We start from the raw sequence: 20,202 nt of genomic DNA, 5'->3' as shown, positions 1-20,202 counted from the left end.
TTTTTTATTTATTTTATTTTTTCCCCCCAAAGCCCCAGTGGATAGTTGTATGTTGTAGCTGCACATCCTTCTAGTTGCTGTATGCGGGACTCGGCCTCAGGATGAACGGAGAAGTGGTGCCTCGATGCGCACCCGGGATCCGAACCCGGGCCGCCAGCATCGCAGCGCGCGCACTTAACCACCAAGCCACAGGGCCGGCCCTGGAGGGCTTTAGAAGAGGAGTCCGTTTTCTTGCCTTTTCCAGGTTCTGAAGACTGCCCACATTACTTGGTTCATGTCCCCCTTCCATCTTCAAAGCCAGCAATGTCTGATCCAGTCTTTCTCATGTCTCATCAGCCTGACACTGACTTCTCCCTCCTCCTCCATTTTTTTTTTAAAGATTTTATTTATTCATTTTTTCCCCCCAAAGCCCCAGTAGATAGTTGTATGTTGTAGGTTCACATCCTTCTGGTTGCCGTACGCGGGACCCGGCCCCTGGCTGGACGGAGAGGTGGTGCCTCGGGGCGCACCCGGGATCCGAACCCGGGCCGCCAGCATCAGAGCGCGCGCACTTAACCGCTAAGCCACGGAGCCGGCCCTCCTCCTCCATTTTTAATGACTCTTGTGATTTCATTGGACCCACCCAGGTAACCCAGGGTAATCTCATTTTAAGGCCAGCTGATTAGCAACCCTAATTCCATCTGCAACCTTAACTCCTCCTTGCCACTTAATGTAACATACCCACAGGTTCTGGGGATTAGGGCATGGACATCTGTGGAGGACCATTCCTCAGCCTACCACAGGGAGCAAATATTTGCCAAGGGTCAGTTATGTGTCCTCTTTAGATCGAAAAGGTAGGAGGCTTTGTCCAGAATTGTCCTGCTTAGTAAATACAATTTACTGAGTCATTCTGGCACTGGGCGGAGTGAGAGGCAACTCAAATTCTCAAACTGTGCCTTGTTTTCGTCTTATTATTTTTTACCATCCCCCCTAAATCTGAGCATGGAATTGTAGTCTTTTCCTTTAGCTGGTCAATCTTTGATCTTAAATACCAAATCTAAAGATATTAAGAAGGACATCAAGCAGAAAGCTGATTCTTAGAAATAGTTTTGACTCATTCAGACAGCAATGGAGAATGGAAGAAAAGTTCTTTCAAATGCATTGCAAGAGAAAGCAGTGTGACGATAACATCCTCTCTCTACGTAATGCTCTTTTTATGGAGATGGCCAATCATTTTCTTATATGTAGTTTGGTTTATCTTTCTGTGGTAGTTCCCCTGTAGAAACGCTGGCCCACCAGACACCCTGCCTATCACTTACACAGCCATGGCCACACCCCCACCTCTCAGAACCTGTTCTCAGCCCAGCTGATGGGGCAGCAGACCCCATGGTCTCACCCCCTGGCTGTGGTACCCACCTACTCAGTGAAGCCCATTGGATTTTCTCATTTAGGAACTTGGAATTGAGACTCAAAAACTGTCTATCCAACACATAGAGTGTGCCCTAACATAAACTATGAACTTTAGTTAATAATAAGGTATCAATATTGGTTCATCAATTGTAACAAATGTACCAAGCCAATGCAAGATATTAATAAGGAAGACCACATGTGGGAGGAGAGGAGATAAACGGGAACTCTCTGTACTTTCTGTTCAGTTTCTCTGTAAGCCTAAGACTGCTGGAAAAAATAAAATCCATTCATTTAAAAAGCAAAAAACACTGTCTAGCCACCTTCTTTTAGGCTGTAGGTATGGGAGCCACTTAAATTGGGGGCTAGGTAACAAACGAAAGGTATGTGAAGCATGAAATCTGTAAGGTATGGCAACACACGGTTCGTGGGCAGGAGCAGATTCCAGTTTCTGAGGCAGGTACAATGTAGGGGTCCTCTTCAGGGCAAACAAAAACAAAACACACAAAATGTAGTGTGAAAAAGAATACCTATTTGGAAGAGGCCCTGCAAGAGATCCTGAAACTTAAGCTTCATTAACTTCGTGATAAATCAACCTTGGCTTGTGCGTGCGGGAGCAAAGAAAGTGGGTCTTTAGAGGGAGGACGGAATGGGGTAGAGATAAAGAGAGAGGCAGAGGTGAGCAGCCTAGAGAGATGGAGAAAAATCATATGAGCTCCTCACTTTCCGGTTCCACATTTTATTCTCTTGTGAAGCTCAGATTTGCTACCCGTGAATATTTCCAACTACTTGCCCTGTTTAGTTTAAGTTAACCAGCCGGAAACCAACCAGCCAGCAGATACAATATCCCCTGTGAGGAAGCGAAAAGGCAGTTGGAAGTGGTTCCATTTTGTAAGTGGCACAACTAAGGCAGAAAGCAAAGTGGGGGCTTGCCCAAGGCACACAACAGAGCGTGGCCAGCTCAATCAGAGCCTGCTTCTCTGACTCTCTATCCCGGGGTCCCTTCACTCTCTTCTGAGTAGGGTCAGCACCTCCTGAGAGAGCTGGTGCCTTGGGATCTCATTACTTATTCTCTGCCCACATTACTCATTCAGAGATCTCTTGAAATTCAGTTCTGTCACTGTTGGAGACTGAGAAATAATGAACTGAGAGTGAACAGGGGTAGATGTCATCAGAAGATGACATTTTTGACAGCATGTCCAGAGGCTGCTGTTCATTACAGTTGCTTATTGAGACCCTCTCTTGCCTTCGACTGGAGTGATTTGCAATGAGGGTGTTTTTGAAACTTTCCCTCTGGGAAGTTTCCTTCACACTTTGATGTGACAAAGGAAGCGAATAGCCTTAATTTAAGCAGAATTCAATTGTGGGCTCCTTAAGCCTTAGAGTTAGGATACAATTGGACAATGTGGCAAAAGACACGCTAACACACATCGGAGACTTGTTAGAAAGAACGCAAGCAGCGAGGGTTGGCCAATTATTTTGGCATTACCCTGGGTGGCGTGTTGTTTTATGCCGTGGCGCTATTGCTAGCGATGGCCACTGTGTATTTGCTGTTCAAATCTAGGGAGGTAGTTTAATCCTTTTTACTATGTGTGTCTTGGCAGCTGCTAACTGCTGACTGAGAACAGAATCTCCAAGCGTAGAGAGAGAAACAAGTTACGTGGCCATTTTCTGTGTTCTTAATGCGCTGTACGAGATAGCAAAGAAAAAAATCTCATCCTCTTTTTTTTTTTTTAGCTATTACAATGCTTTCAGGTCAGTGCTGAGAACCTTCTGTACACCAGCACAAAAGGCCTGAAAACAGCCCTGCCCAGGAAGAATGATCTCTTTCCACACTGGGGCCAGGGGAGATTAAAGCAATGTGCGTACAGTTGGGAAGTGGCAGACCTAGAACTCGAACCCAGGTCTCTCTGACTGCAGGGACCCATTGCCCCTCTGCTCAACGGTCCATCACCGTACCAACCAAATGCCTTCCCAAATGGGGTCCTTGAGCACCCAGACCTTGTTATTCATCTTTGCTACTGGAATATCCATCTCAGTGCCTAACAGCTCAATAAATGCTTCTTGAATGAATTGAATGAATGAATGAATTTTAACCCCAGCGGAGACTATTCATGAAGACTGTATTCTTGAAAACAATAGCTAATGTTGAGTGATTTCTATGCAGTAGTCACAGTGCTAGACAGAATTGGTTTTATATGAGTCATCTCAGTGTCTTCACTAGCCTTGTTTGTGAGGTATCTTACAGGTAAAGACACTTAAAAACTCAGTGTCTTATTCGCTTGAGTTTTTACTCATTTATTCAACAATATTTACTGAGGACCCCTTAAATGCCATGCTATGATCTAGCTTTGGGGGACGCCTCAGTGATCTCTGCCCTCACACATCTTGCGTCCGGATGTAGGAAACAAACCATAAATAGATGTATTAATTAGTTGGATGGTGGGCGAAACTAAAGTAAATCTCTGAGATGATGTTCGGGTTTTAATTCTGATGTTTTTACTTAATAGTCAAGGTCTGGCTTGGCTCAAGGAATCACTCCTTCTCTATCCTCTGAGTGCCAAGATGATTATTTTTTCCTGGAGTCTCTGACTATGTCATATATGCCACATTTATCAAGAGCTGCAATTTGAGGTCTTTACTCAACTCTTCACAAAGCACTTGCTTGGAAATTCTGTGCTTGTTCATGTTTCACGGATTCAGTCCATTCAACTAAACCAATGTCAAATGTATTCTCCCCTGAGAAACTGCCCTAACTCCTTCAGGTCTCCCCTGTACTTGTAATTAACCTTTGATATTGCAATGATGTGTTCACATATCTCTCTCTCCTACTGTTCTCTCTGCTCCTAGAGGGCAAGGACAACCTTTTATTTATTCTTGTTTATATCCCCAGAATCTAGAACACTTATCATTAAATTATTTTAAGCTAATAACGAAGAAAAACACCCATAGAGGATCTAAAGATATATAGATATATCTATAAATGCCCATACTAGGGGGAAAATTACAGCTGATTATTCCCATATGTTTTATTTCTCTACATTTATCTTGTCGCCTGCTGTGTAGATGCTGTAGGTGGGCAGCTGAAACTCCTGGCTCTCTGTGGCTGGTGATGGTGGTGGTCAACTTGGTTTTACTAAATTGGTCTTTCTTTGCATTTAACAATTTGCATAACCTAATTATCATATGCTATTAAGAAATATGCTCATTATCTCAAAATTCTTGCTCTGGAGCATAAACATCTTTATTTAGATATAGAGGATGACAGGCGATGAAACCTGCCCTAAATTAATGGTTAATCAGTCTCAGTTCTCCTAGAGCATTATTTTTCAGTGCTGTGCTTCTATCTCCTTTCTTTAGTTCAACCTAGGATCCCTCTGATGAGATTAGTCATAACAGCACTGTAATTTAGATCAACCAGGTGAATATCCTATTGTAAGTGGATCAGGGATTATTTACTTGCTCTCTGAGCTACTCAGTTTTGGATAACACTGGACTGTTCATCATCAGAATCTGTTCTTGGATGAGGCAGGCATAATTTAAAAAGTTATCAGTGGCCTTTGCCTCTGTGATATTTGCTTCCCCAATCTGTTATGCACATTTCCTCAAAAGAGTGATTTTCCCTCCTGTGAATGCAGTGCATTGATAATCTCTGTTTCAGACTGTAAAGGGCCAGGGAAGACGTACACTCTCCAGAGTTTGCCCAGCTCAGTATTTGGAGTAGCCCCTAATGGACTTAAAAATGCCATTTTAAGCTACTAGAAGTCAGAGCTAGATGGAGATGTGGGTACTACAGGCAGAATTACAGTGTCTGGCACTCTTTCAAACAAAAATTCTTTAAATATTTTCCAACATGGATAAAGAGGAGAGTCTAAATGCTGTGAAGGGAAAGAAGGAAGGACATGGCATCTATGCTCAGTTTCCTCATGATTCCTTCAAGCACCTCAGATTTGGTCCCAAAGTCGTGTAACCCACGTCACTAGAGAAACTGTGCAGGTCACCACATCCTCCCTCCTAAGAAAGTGGTTTCTGGGCCTTGTCTCCTGGGCCTTGTCTTCTGGGCTTCACCCCATCAACAGCAGCTGCTCAAAGTCTTCTTCCCCATCACATGGAGCATCCTCTGAGATGTATACTGATAAGTACCCCTTTCTCCATCTCAGTTCATGTCTGGTAAGGTTTTCATCTCCTCCATCACATTTTAGTGTCTCTCATAGATTGAGATCCTGGGCGGAGGCCTCATGGCCCACTTCTCAGTCTTTCTCTGGATAAGAACTTCATTTACATGCACATTTTACCCTTTAATTCTCCAAACCTGTACTTTTCACATTAAGCTTCTATAAGAGTAGTTTTCTCCTTTGCCCTGAAGTCCACTTCTATACTCGGTTTCCAGTTGGCTCATGGACATCTCTGAAACACAGCAGAAATACCTCTTCCTCCTTTGGCCGCCTCTATATTCCACTGGGCTAACAGCCTCACATCTTCATCATGCAGCATGGTCCCCATGGCCTTACAACCACTGACCATACTTGCACTGCTCTGGGATTCCGGGTCCAGCCATGAAACCATGCAACATAGCCCTGCCTGGACCACACACTTGTCACCTCCTTAAACAGCAGGAGAGCCTGTGCCATCCCGTCCAGTGGGGCTAGTTCCCCTGCAGCTGAGCAGGGCGCTTATAGACAGTTAGTACCTGCTTATCAGACAGGGAAGTTTTACTAAAAGTACTCCACCCAGGACACCTTCCTGTGGAGGCCTGTTGGAACAGCTGCCTGCATCCCCCCCAGGATAAACCATCTCAACTCCTTCAGCACCGAGCCACTGCCTTATACCTTCAGGATCTCACCGCTGAGCCCAAGTTCTCACCATTCTATTTGAGACTCCAAGGACTAACTCCTTGTTATACTCTATCTAGTTGGTTATTGACCCAAATCTCACCCTATTCTGCCTTGTTCACTACACCACCCCCTACCCACCACATACAACTCCCTGAACCTATTTTATTAGGTCCTTGGGAACTCCATCACAGTGGGCAACAGATGCCATATATATCCTCAAACTCTTTTTGCCTTCATCTCCTTCTCCTTCTCATCTCTTTCATCTCATCCTCATCTACTTCCTAGCTTCGATTTCCTCTCCCTAACATCAACTGTGTCCTCTGAGGATATGCTTCATCTGCATCCTTCTCAATTGCAGGATATGTATTTTCCCCACGCCATACCTCAGGCTAGTCAGTGTCCAAGTCAATGTCCTCTTGCTCTCCAATGCCTATCTCAGACCATTACTCCTCAGCTCGTTCATAAAACCCCAGCCCCTTCTGGGCATGTGGCGTCTGGCTCGTCCACCATCCACCCTCTACTTTGCTCTCACTTTGGTTGTTCATTAATTTTTTTGCACTTGACACCAAAACTCCTTCTCTATTCCTACTCCTGTCATCACCATTGGTACTGTCAACATGCCATCAATCACTCTAATTTCTAAGTTTCTTTACATCCCTACTCCCAAAGATTATTTCATCCACTCTTTCTTAGCCACATGGCTAAGAATGATCACAGTCTGGACCTTGTCTTCAACAGAAACACTCTTGTGAACATCCCAAGTTCAGACAGCCTATTCTCCAAATACAACTGCCCATCTTTATAGCTCACTGGCTTAAAAAAACCCACAGAGGGGCTGGCCTGGTGGCGCAAGCGGTTAAGTGCGTGCGCTCTGCTGTGGTGGCCCGGGGTTGGCCAGTTCGGATCCCGGGTGCGCACCAACGCACCGCTTGGCAAGCCATGCTGTGGTGGCATCCCATATAAAGTGGAGAAAGATGGGCACGGACGTTAGCCCAGGGCCAGTCCTCCTCAGCTAAAAAAGAGGAGGATTGGCAGATGTTAGCATAGGGCTGATCTTCCTCACACAAAAAAAACCCACATAATTTTTTTTTCTCATTAGAATGTAAAAGTTAGCTTTTGCTGCATAACTAACTATGCCAAAACTTAGTGACTTAAAACAAGAACCTGTTTATCCAGCTCATGATTCTCTGTGTTGACAATCTGGGCTGGGCTCAGCAGGGAAGTTCTTCAATTCTTGGCCAGGCTTGGCTGATCTCTTGGCTGTGCTTTCTCACGCATCTGTGGTCAGCAGTTGGAGTGGCTAGAACTAGCTGGGTTATGATGGTCTCAATTGGGATAACCGGGGCTACTGGGATGACTGAAGTCTCTGTCTGTGTGGTCTCCCCTCAGGCCAGCTTGGGCTTGTTCATGTGTAATTTGAAGAGTTCCAAAAGCAACAAAAGAAGAAGCATTCAAGGCTCTGGAGGTCTAGGCTTGGAACTTGCACATCACTTCTATCATACTCTATGGATCAAAGCAAGTCATAATGCCAGCTCAAATTTAAGGAGTGAGAAAATAAATTTTACCTCTTGAGAGGAGATGCAAAGAACTGTAACCAATTTTGCTATATACCATAGGGATTCAATTCACTGACTCTATTTCTTTCTCTTTATCACTTCTTGTTTTTACTTTCCTCCTTACCCACCTTAGATGTTTGCGTTCATCTTTATAATCACTCCTTTGAATCTACACCCAAATGACTTATCCCTCTCTCCATCCAGTACAGCCAATTTAGTAAATTTACATCCCTAGAAAACCATCCCCTTTTTCTTTGCCTGCATACATGCTGCTGAATATTACCGGGGGAAAGAAATCATGTAACCCGGCTAAATTTAATATATTTGGATGGAGTTTTGAGTTGCTTTAATATTCACTCTTCTTATCTTCTTAAATAATCCATGGCCCAGAGAGCTTTGACCTTTTGTTTTCTCTCTCCCCCTGTTCTTCTCCACTATAATAAAAAACGTGGGCACCTGAGAGGGAGCTGAACTCTTTGGTCTTGTATCACTTCAACATTGCCTCATGAGTCTCTCCAGAGGCTGTGCTGTAATTCTGTTTGATTGATTGATAATTTCTGAAAGGCAAAATAAATTTTACAGCTGTCTAGACAAAGTCTTAAAAAAAATTTCCAAAATTTGATATATATGAGGCCTGCCTTGGACCCGTGACTTTCCCTGGTGCTAAACCAATGACCAGTGACCCTCATGGTATAGGCAAGTTCACCACCGTCAATAAGCAAATCATTCTTTTCTGTCCTGTGCCATCAATCTGATATTTTTTCCTACTAGAAAGCAAGAACATATAGTCCCAAAGCCTATAGACGTTAGTGGTTGCCTAGCAACATCCTTCCCAGTGCAAGTTTGCACTTTCTAAGTAGAGGAGAGGGCGGAGCTTCCTTTCTCTTTTAGCTCCCTATGAGCCTCTTGTATTCTCTTATTATGTTGCTCTCTGGCTGATTGAAAGCGTATAAGATGATATATGTAAAAACTATCTCAGACAGTCAAGTGTGAGTAGAAGATAGGATTATTACCTCTCATTTAAACCCATTCTAATCCCCGACTCCTTAGTGCAGTATCTTTGCAGCCAGGATATGAATCACTGGTCTCCAATTTCTGGTATATTCTGCTTCAGACAGAACTGCAAATGTCAGCCCGACAAGCAAATGAACCACTCCCTAAATTCTTTTGTTCTTTCTTCTGGAGATAAGTGGCATCCGTTTTGTGGTCCGTTCTTGCCCCCCTGTTGCTCGCATCCCAAAGCACTGCAAGGTTGATTTGTTGGAATCTGTATTTGTGATTGCCTCTCTATTTTCCAGTGAGTTTGAACTACCTAATTTATTTTAGATATTACTACATATTCTATTTGTTGAACCACCTTAATTCTTTTGCCTTATGTTTTATGCTTTCAAAACTTTTGTGTCATGTACTTGCCAAGCGAAAGCCAAGAGTTCTATAAAGTCACTTGAAAACTGTAAAAACGTTTAATTGTTGGGAGACACATATCCTCAGGTCTCTCATATTTCTACATGTCTTGCAAGCAGAGTCCGTCATTATAGTCACTCCCTTGAATTTACACCCTTTGTTCCAGGCTATCTTCTCAAGGACGTTTGTCTTCGAAGCTAGAGATAGTGTCTCTTTCCAGAGCAAAGGGAAGTTTTGCTTAGCCTGGGAAGATAAAACCAATCTCTTGTTCCCTGGAACAAAGGAGCAAGTTTGTTTAATGCTCATTGTAAAATATATGAGTCCTCCAAGCTTGGGGTTCTACTCCTTTAACACACTCCATTGCTTATATAGGTATAGTCTGGCTCTCTTCACATTAGCCTGTGGGAATTGGGCCTCAGGAACAAATGTTGATACTCTGGCTACTGCTATTGCTATGAGTAATTGAGTCCTTTGTCTCTGACCCAGGCATCTTGTGTATTCTGCCTGCATCTGTGAAATTGTGGCAGGGTAACTTGTTGGCTGGAAAGTAGGGTAAAATATGAGACCCTTCACAGTTCTAGTCAGGTTCTTAGTAGCTTGATGCTCACTAGTTCAGTAGGTATGTGTATTTAAAATTGGTCTCAAGATACATTTCTTTTAAGGAACATTTTAGAGATTCTAGAGGCCTGAGATGTCACATGAGTTTCTCTCCAGGGAGAAGCAAATTTGGAATTCTTTCAGGCAGTTATAGTCAGAGCACTTTATTAAGAAAAAAAGTTTGAGATTCTCAGTTCCAGTAAAATTGAATTAAAATTCCTTAGCTGGCATTCAATAACTAAGATAATATGACTTGGCTTGCCTCACCTTTCTACATATGCTCAAAGCTCTGGAAAACTCAAATGTTGAAACTAATCTACTGCACCAGACTGTTCCTTTTCTGATATTTCTATCAGTAGATGACCCTCTAATCTCCTGGCCAGCCAAAAATACCCTGGTAGTCCATTATTCTTCCCTTCTTCCTACTCCACGTCCAATCACTAGTGTTATAAACATCTCTAATCTCTTAGATATGTTCCCTGTTCTTAACTCTATCAGAACTCTACTCATTGTTCATTTAAATCATTGCCATAGCTTCCTAATTGGTTTCTCCAATACCTGTTTGTATATTTAAAATTTGTCCTCCGAACTGGGCTCAGACCAGTGTAATCCATTTAAATACAAAGCTGATGCTGTTTTAAATGCTTTAGGAGAATTTTAAAGAGGGAATAAAGTCCATGCTCCTTAGGATGGCCTCCATGACCTGACTCGTCCATATCTCTTTGGCATCATGTTTATTTTATGTTCTGTGGGAGGCAGCATGGCTAGTGACTAAGAGCAAAGGCTCTGGAGTCAAATTGTCTGTATTTGTATTCTGGTTGTTTCATCTATGAGCTGAGTGGCCCTGGGCAAACTTAATTAATGATCTATGATTTAGTTTCCCCATCTGTAAAATGGGAATGAAAAGAGCACCTACTCAGAGAGTTGTTAGAAAGATCAAATAAAATAATTTTTATAAAACACTTATGAAAGTATCTGGCACATAATAGATATTCTATGATGTTAGTTTCATTAACACTGGACTGCTTGTTTCCATCATACGCCATGTTATTTTTCAACTCTTTGTCTTGCTTTATTCTGTTTTCCTTTGCCTGAAGTGTCTTCTCCTTCGCTAAGGCATAGTGGTTGAGAGCATGGACTTTGCAGTGAGACTCAACCAGGTTTGGATCCAGGATACTTTCATGTATCAACTGTGTGGCATTGTAAAGAGCTTAGCACAGTGCTCAAAAAGTGATTATTATTACTCTACTTATCCTTCAAGATTCAACTCAGGGGAAATCACCTATGTGCCAGTTATTAGGCTATTATCTTTTAGTTCCAGACTCACCCTTCTGTAGTTGACTCTGTAATGCTGGGGTCAGGACTCTGCAACCTGCATTTCTGCTTTGACTGCAGGCTTCTACCTATAGGGGGCGGTAGAGGGTATCTGCGGGACTGGAGGAGGAAGACGGGACTGCTTCTTCCTTTCTACTTCCTGGGAGTTTCCCTCCTGCTGTCTGCTCCTAGGAGCCAGCGACGCTTCTTCCCCTCAGCTGTGATAACTTAGAGTTCTCATTTGCCCTTTTCACAGGGCAGGGACTAGGGTGAGGTGAGTGAGGCATTCACCTCAGGCACAACATTTAAGGGAGCATCAAAAGACTCAGGAATCCACATAAATTATGTCTAATGCAATATCTTTAGAAAATCAAAATGAAATGTAACAAAACCCTAATGAACAAAATATCAAAATTTTAGAGACCAGTGCCACGCTAAGCCACATTAGAGCCTGAGGTAAAAAGAAAAATATGCTCTGCTGGCTTTAACAGAAACAAACTCATGGAAGTACTTTCGAAATCTCTTTTTTTGCTTATTTCATTTTCAGTTGAGAGAATTGCTCTATTTGACCATTTCTTCTTTCCAAGGGATGATCTTGAATAATTTTACATTAGCTTAAGCTGATGTAAAATTATAATAAATTAGGTTCAGGGATAAATGAAATATTTAAACTTAAAACAATATTGTGAATTTTAATACACCTACTTTTCAACTTTTCAATATTTTTTCAACTACTTTAATGTTCTGGAAAAATTCACCATTACAAAATATATAAAATTGTGTATATAGAGGTGCACAATTTTTCCTTTTGCATCAGGCTCCAATATGGCTCAGCACAGCAATGCCTTTTTATTTACCTCATTCAGAATTTCATATTAGTTAGCTATTTTTTATATTGACTTCTCTCTGTTAAAATAACTGCCCATCCTCAGCCTCTCACTGGCCCCAACTTTGTTTTTTTAGAAAACTCACAGCCCACTGAGATAGTTTGTATTTTGTCAGAAGTTTGTTTATTTATATAGTATTTCTCTCTCCTGAATGGACCCTGAATGATGCAACTTCCAAATACAAAATGGACTTCTTCCTGTTCTCTTTCCTACTTCTGAGCACTTTTCCACATTTGTACTTTGCTCATTGTCTGTATCCCATGAAATACAGTCCTCTCTCCCCTACACATACATTCATCTCTTTCTGTCCAAATCCAATCCATTCTTCAAGATCCATTTCACATGCCGTGAAGTCCCCCACAAAATGAATGTTTTCTTATTCCACTGCATCTTAGACTCGTTTCGCATTCATGTCAGCATATTCTGCCTTGTTTTTGTTGTTATTGTACATATTTCTTATTTCTCCATCACCGCACATCAGGATTTGAAATCTTTGAGTATCAGGGACCAATCTCCTGGTCTTACTCATCTTTGAGCTTTGGAGCTCTATGCACAGAGAAAATTGGAGACACACCTGGGTCATGAAATGCTGCAAGGCAACCCTATGGGATGTTTAAATTATTTCTCTTTACATTCCCAATGTTCTAAAAGCTTTTTTCCTTCTTTGCCATCTCTGCCTCGGTGCTCATTCTTGATCCTTGAAAGGGATGATTAACGCCTCTTCTTTGCTTAGCCTGCTGAGCACAGGGTGCCATTTAAAACAGTCAAGAGCAATCTCTCCCCTGAGTTAGAAAGAGAGTAATTTCCAGGAAGCAGAAGATTGCTATGGGACATTTGTCAGTGGGAGCCAAACAGTCCTGCTTGAGTGGCTCTGTGAACAAGCCATTTTCCTCACAGAAGAGATGAGGTGCTGGCAGGACCCATTAATGAAGGGGCCACGGTAATTGGGACCAGTAGGGATATTCTGCCTACTTCCGTAGCAATAAAAACACCTCCCACGAAATGGAAACATTAGGAACTGCCCATCCTCAGCCTCTCACTGGCCCCAACTTTGTTTTTTTAGAAAACTCACAGCCCACTGAGATAGTTTGTATTTTGTCAGAAGTTTGTTTATTTATATAGTATAAAGATGATATCTTCAAACTGGAAACCAACTGATTTCAGACTACAAAAAGAATTTTCCAAAAACAAATGTATAAGGTCAAGTTTCAGTGTCACAGAAGGGGTAATTGAGGCAAACGTGGCCAACCACAATAGAAGACGGCATATTAGATTACTGCTGTGGAAGAGGAATTTACAGACCTCAGCCAGCCTTGGACCCTTCAGCGCAGTCTGAGCTGAAGGCTTTCTCTGAGAAGCTTGTATCTTTATAATACCGATGGCTGACCCACTTTAAGCTCTTTGTTCCCAAACCACAGAGGGAAGAAACAGGGTAACACGGGTCGTAGAAGAGACTTTTCCATGTTGGTATATTTATGTGCCTACTGGTGTGCGTTACTTTCCCAGACTGGAACCAAGGCTCATTTAATTCTCAACCTAGCAGCGTTATTTACCGCAGAATGGATGAAAGACGCGAAGTATCACAGTAGGTTCCTGGTCCTTTATGTACCACTTCAGAAGCTCAGTGGGAAATTCTTTCAGAGTCAGACACATTAAATCTCCTTGATCACTAGGATGCTCTTTCCAGTACCCTGGTATAGGTAAAGGAGATCTGATATACCTCAAAAAACAACCAAAGAAAATAAATCCCCGTCTTCCTATGTTGATTTCTTTCTTACTTTACTTTACTTTTTCATCCATTCATTCCTCTATCCATCCACCCATCCAAGTACTTACTAAGGGCATACTATATGCTAGCACCATGCTAGGAGCTGGTCTGTAGCATAAACAGGAAATACATAATCTCTGCCCCAAGGAACAGCCTTGCCTCTCCAAACATTCAAGCCTAATGTGATTAACATATTCCCAGATGTTTGGAAAGCTTTCTTAAAGTGACAGGCCCTCAAATGAGAAGATTTGCGTGTCCTCCACGAGCTAAGTCAAAGCATCAGAAATTCGGACCTGAGAGTTTCATGCAAAAACTAAAAGTGCTTATAAAGTATCATAAGTGGCTCCTTATCTTTAAACCAAAAGCAAAACCAGTGGTTTCAACCAGGGGCGATTTTGTCTTCCAAGGGACATTTTGCAATGTATGGAGACATATTTTTTTTGTCATAACTGGGGTAGGATGCTATTAGTATCTAATGAGTAGAGGCCAGGGATGCTGCTAAACATCCTACAGTGCACAGGACAGTACTTCCAACACAGAATTATCTGGCCCAAAATGTCAGTGGTGCTGTTTGAGAAACTCAGTTTTTAACCAATACAGCCATAATTACTCATTTTTTTCCTATTTTTAATCCAGATGAATAACTTTATTTTGAAAAACCATGTTACACTTGCTGAATTTATAACTTAGCATTTCACAGTAACAGCAGTAAACCATAACTGGAATTTGCATTTACCTTGACTATAGAATATTTTTTTCCAACAGTCTTTCCCTTATCACATCAGATGTTGAAAAAGAGTTAAGATTTTTGAGTCCCTGTAGTTCCGCCCGACTCTAGCTTACGAGCAGGCAACCCCTTTTGATCCTCAACTTCCTGCCTCTAATGGCCTCTGCTGACATTCTGTCGCTTCTGCCTCAGTCACCTCTCTGCCTTTTTCTCAAAAAAGTCCTGAGAGTTTAGTTGCTCTACTTTAGAGATGTAGAACCTGAAAGCAAAAAGTAAGGCTTAATCAAGGTCACCCAGCAGGGCCGGCACGTCGGCTTTTTGCCTCGCTTCCACTGGCTCATTATTGACTAGCCCCTTCAGGGGAAATGTACAGTAGAAATCAGAAAAGACCATCGTCTGTACTCCACTAAGTGTGTGATGGTTAAGTTTAGTCAGGCAGGTGATTTATGCTTGCTTATTTCCTTTACAACCTCTGTGGAGAATTAAGAGAGCTTTTAGCTAGGATGACAAGGAAGGAAATCCAATATCTTTTAAACTCTGTTGTGATTATTCTTCTCCAAGTATGAAAACATTATTCATTTGAAAATGTGTGCTCAGAAGGGTTTGGGTCAGAATAAATTTTTGTGAAGTCGTAAACTTGTCAGAATTTGATCAAACAAAAGAGTTGGGCGTTGTGTCTGGTAGGAATCTACTAAGAGTCAATGATCCATCCAAGGCAAAGAAGCTGAGCTACAGAAACAAGAGTCAAGAAGTCTAACGAAGAATGTAATCCATCGACCGTTAGGGAGTCTCTAAAAAATGACGTGAAAGGACTTGGTTTTGGTCAAAGGGGTCATAAATTAAAGTGACAATTTTAATAAAAGTAATGGAATTCCTGGCTTAGTCGGGCCAGTCACTTCCTTTCCTTATTCAGGAGGGAAAAAGTTATAATTTACAGTATATATAGATCAGGAAGCATCCTCCCTCCCTCCTTTTCTCCTTACTTACCTTCTTTTCTTCTGATATTTTCTTTTCTTTCTTTATTTTCGTGACCACCGCAGTTCAGACAAGACTCGATGTCAAAGTCATACTTAGAGTCTTCAGCATTTCTGAAGGCCTTACTTACCTGTTCAAAACTTGACCCACATAGAAGATAGTTTTTATGGTAGTGCCCCCACTGAGAAATAGAGACTGAAGTGGCTATTTTGCACCTTTTGCACTGAGTATGACAAAATACTTGCTTTGCGATTATGGTGATGATCATTACCACAGTAAAACGTGATTTGCAGACTAGTTTAAAATTCAATATCTTAGTACTTAGTGATCTCACCCTCTCCATCTCCTCCCTCCACCTGCCCTTGGCATCTAAGGTTAAGACTTGCATTTGCATCAAGGGAACCTGACTCAGGATTAGATTACACAGCCTATGAAAACATCACCCATTTTTCTATACATCACTTTAAAATGTAAGTGACTTTTTAGTGGTGAATAAATTTGATTTAGTGGTAAATAAATTTTTTTGCCTGGGCTATGGAAATCTGAGTGCCTAATTTCATGACAAGACAACTCAGCAACCAAGCATGTTTCTTAATTATCCTTTCATCTAAATGTTGCCTGCCCTAATTTCTTCAGCTAAAAATGACATATTTGGTAACCCAAAGATATGCCTTCTAAACGTGGCTGTCCTAAAAGCTAAATAACATAATGATGCGTTTTCTTCTTTTGGCTGAAGCCAGTGGTCTCTTGGTGCAATTCATAGTTGCTCTCTGTTAAAAAGCATGACTTTGTGTATTAGAATAAAATTTAACCCAGTTTAATGTGCCAACGAGTGAACAATCAATGGTCTATACCCAATGATTCAGCAATATGACTCAGAGGAAATGAAAGCCAGTGGGTTTCTGTCATTATATATCATACATAAACATCAGCATTCCAGAGGACAGCTCAGTGGTTTTTTAAATAATCTGGAATTAGCTGATGTAGCCCCATTTTTATCTGTCTAGTCTTGTCCCAATAAATCTATGAATTATAGGTTCAGGGCTGAAAAAACAGAGGGTGTGGCAATCATGATCACAACTGATATTGAGATATACCAAATTGGATGTGTGGGAGATCAAGATTTGGCCACCCTGAAATACATCTCTTTACCTTGATTGTTTTCTCTGACGGACATTTGACCTCCCCCACTAACTGCCTAAAGAATTTGACATAGTAACTCCTTCCTGGAACAGATCTTCTATCTGATGGCTGTAATATAATGTAAAATAGATGTTACAATAGGAAGGGCACGAACAAGCCCATCTTATGGGAAATTCTGTCTCTCTGGCCACAGTCTCTGAATGGCCCTGTGAGGAGTTGCCAGACAAACATTTACATTTATAAGGGAAATCTCCATTTGTAAAGGTATCTCCCTCTCTGTCTTGGGAAGAGTGGGGATGACCTCATTTCTAGAAACTTATCAATGTGGAAAGTGAGGCCTTAAATCTGCATAATAACCTTACTCTTGTTTACTGTGCTTTAGTGGTAATCTCCTGTAACAGACGCCCCCCACCCCCAACATCCTCCTTTGTCCTTAGCTGAAGATGGTATTTAAGACGAGAATTTCTGCTATTGTGTTGAGAAACGCAGTGTCCCTGCTTTCTCCCATGTATACATGTTATTAAACTTGGTATTATTTTCTCCTGCTAACCTATCTTGTTAATTATTTGGCCAGCCATAAGAACCTTAAGGGAAAGGGCAGAGGGGATTCTCTCTCTTCCCCCAACAGATGCATACGTTCATTCATTTTTCTTTCCTTTTCTTTATTTTTGTTAAAGGGAGAAGGCCCACAGTTTTCAATACATTCTCAAGTGGTCCATGAACTACCGGAAATTAAGACCCACTTCTCTGAACATCTGTGTGATAATGGATATTTACCATACTAACACTAGAATGTAAAGTCCACGAGGGCAGGCGTTTGGTCTATTGTCCACCAGTCTATTCCCAGCACCTGGAACATCATAGGTACTCAATAAATATATATTAAATGAAGGAACAAATCACACAAAAGCATTGTAAGATCTTGGTGTTCTATGAAATAGCTAAACAAAGACCAAATTTTATTCAATAAGAATTAAATGTTGTTGATTTCTATTTTTTTTTTTTGAATTGGTGATCCAAATGTGATTAAGGTAAATGAGCAGAATATTTAAATGGCTAGAAACTCTAATTTTGCAAATATTTGGCTGATTGACAGTTTCTGCACTTTTGATTTCATCCACTGGCTCACATTGATTACCTGCTCATTTGTAACCACCTACAAATTTGTCAATTTCTGTAAGTTTGGAGGAAACTAAGCACCCTTCCTCTTCCCATTGCCCCTGGAGTGCCTCCTTGTGGCAAACCTTTTGAAATTTCACTCATTCATCCATTTATTCATTTATTGCCTACATATGTTTCAACAAGTATATAACGATTCCTCTGCTGTTCAAGGATTTGGAAAAAGTTATCAAAAGAAATTTTGGTTTTTTTCTCCAACCTCTGCATTCACCTGTTTTCCTGTTCCCAGCTGCCTTTTGGTGCCACAATTTGGGGCAACAGAACATGTATTTAGTGTTAGTTATAAAATTTTAATAATTAAAAAATTAAGAATGCCAAGGAACACAGTACATCTGTATAAGAGTATTTCAAATAAAATGTATTTGTTTTCTTAATAAATACAATTTATTGATTTTTTTATTTGGAGGATGATGAAAGACTAATAGTATAGAAAATTAAAAATATACAGTAAAATACTCCAGGCAAATTGTTTAAAATTATTGCCATGTTGTAGAGATGGTAAACATTAATGCAAGTTCAAAATCAGTGCATCGAAGGGGAAACATGGGGTAGCTAAAAGTAAGCAAACTGGTCAGAAGCAAATTACAGAGACCTTGTAAAAGGTATAGGGACCCAAAGGTATTTATTTTCTTCCATTTTTGGTCAAATTTATTTCCCTCTAAAAGACTGCTAATAAAATACATGCTAACAGTGAATTTAACTTTTCTTTCTCAGTCTCTGGATTATCTAGTAAATTTCATTGTTCTCGGTGAATTGCTTCTTCCTTAGTTTACATTTTGTGTCATTTGAATCTAAATTGATTGAAATCTAAATTGATTGAAATTGGGACACCTAGAGATTTTCATTAGCAACAGCTATTGAGTCCCCATGAGAGTATTTAACTATTTATAAATAATGACAGTGGCCACAGGATTATCTTGGTAATCACCCAAAAGAGAGACAAGGTCACACAGACTCTGTATGGACTTTTATACATCTCTGTTAACTTTTTTAAAAAGTCTTGTACCATATAGCACTGTTTTTTAATTTTTTACTTTGAAATAACTTTAGACTTACAAAAAGGTGCAAAAATAGAACAGAGGACTCCACAGACCCTTCACCCAGCTTCCCCTAATGTTAGCATCTTACATAAAACCATAGCACAATTATCAAAATCAGGAATATAGTACTGTTTCAAATTTAAAATAATGCATCCTCACTGATGGTACTGTTTCCATACTTTTCTTTCTTATTTCATTAGATCTCTACCTCTCCACTTCAGAAAAAGTAAAACTGAATTCTAGAGAGGGATCCACTAGTCACAGGCAGCTCTGGGGAATGGACTCATTTTCTAGCCCCATGCTCTTTTAGCTGGATTCTCCTTTCTCAATAGCACTGGGCTCTTTGATGCCAAATGTCATCATTTTAGCCCTGGGGCTCAGAATATTGGCTTATTGTTCCTGTATTAAGAACTCCTGGAAACTTCTTGCCAGGGGCTCATATTAATAACCCAAATCTCCATCTCAGGCTGCTGCATACTCTGTACTTGATAAAAAGTTTACCTCCTTTTCAGTTAATACCCTTCCTTTACAATAAAAAACTACATATATATGTATATACATGTATATCATGGAGATAATATGTTCAGCCTTGACGTTTATTTCAAGGTGGTTCCAAACTCCAGCCTCTGGTTTGTTTTAGTGATTTTCATACCGCTTAGATGTGGTGACTATTTTTAACTGGAGGCAAGAAAGAAATATAAGTATTTCTTTATAAAAATAAAAAAAATATTTTTCTTTATAAAAACAAACAAACAAACAAAACCCCCAAGAAGATTCATTTGAAGAATCACATTTCTAACTCATGGATTCTTGTCAGTGTACTTCTCCGGCCTTGTTTTACTGTGAGTGTGTATGTGTGAGTGTGTGTGTGTGTGTGTGTGTGTTTTGGGAATGTGTGTGGCATCCTATCAGGAGCTGTTGGTTTGTGGTCAGTGTCATCCATCTCTGCTGTCTCCCATATCAATGACAAACACAAGAGTGGCTTCGTGTTCTCCATGACAATAGACAAATCCCTCCTGGGATGTTCTTCATTGGGGAGTACAAGAAAAACCCATTAGAAGTTTCATGTTGACCTTTCTTGCTTACAGAGGTTTGTTGGCAGGAACTTGGTTTTCTTGATTGAAGAAATGAAAGAAAAAGCCAAACACGAAATGTTCAAGGATCAATTTGTTATTCAGATTGGAAAAGATTTATTTACAAGAATCACTTGTGGCATCTCTAAGATCTTTCTATTTACATTTCCATCCTACTTTCTCCCTACTCCAAAAAAAAAGGAGAGAAACCCTTTGAGGTCTGTTGTCTGGGTTGTTTAAACACGTATCTGAGCCTCCTTGTCAGCGAAATGATCAGAAATCACTGGGTTTGTATGACAGGTACAGCGTGTGCCTCTG

General features: G+C 40.8%; 1 long non-coding RNA gene across 1 annotated transcript in view; it reads right to left on the bottom strand.

The window, feature by feature from the left end:
* The window catches only part of LOC147913439 (uncharacterized), a 47,686-nt gene extending 30,881 nt beyond the window's left edge, over positions 1 to 16,805 (bottom strand). The window contains exon 1 of the long non-coding RNA XR_015548719.1: positions 15,462 to 16,805. This is a non-coding gene — a long non-coding RNA (uncharacterized LOC147913439). The remainder of the gene's footprint in view (positions 1 to 15,461) is intronic.
* Between the last annotated feature and the right edge of the window lie 3,397 nt (positions 16,806 to 20,202).

The sequence above is a fragment of the Ceratotherium simum genome, chromosome 27 (assembly GCF_057802395.1).
Source record: "Ceratotherium simum simum isolate JZ-2026a chromosome 27, ASM5780239v1, whole genome shotgun sequence".
Lineage (NCBI taxonomy): Eukaryota > Metazoa > Chordata > Mammalia > Perissodactyla > Rhinocerotidae > Ceratotherium > Ceratotherium simum.
The sequence above is the reverse complement of the archived record's forward strand: the minus strand, read 5'-3'. Positions and strand labels throughout refer to the sequence as shown.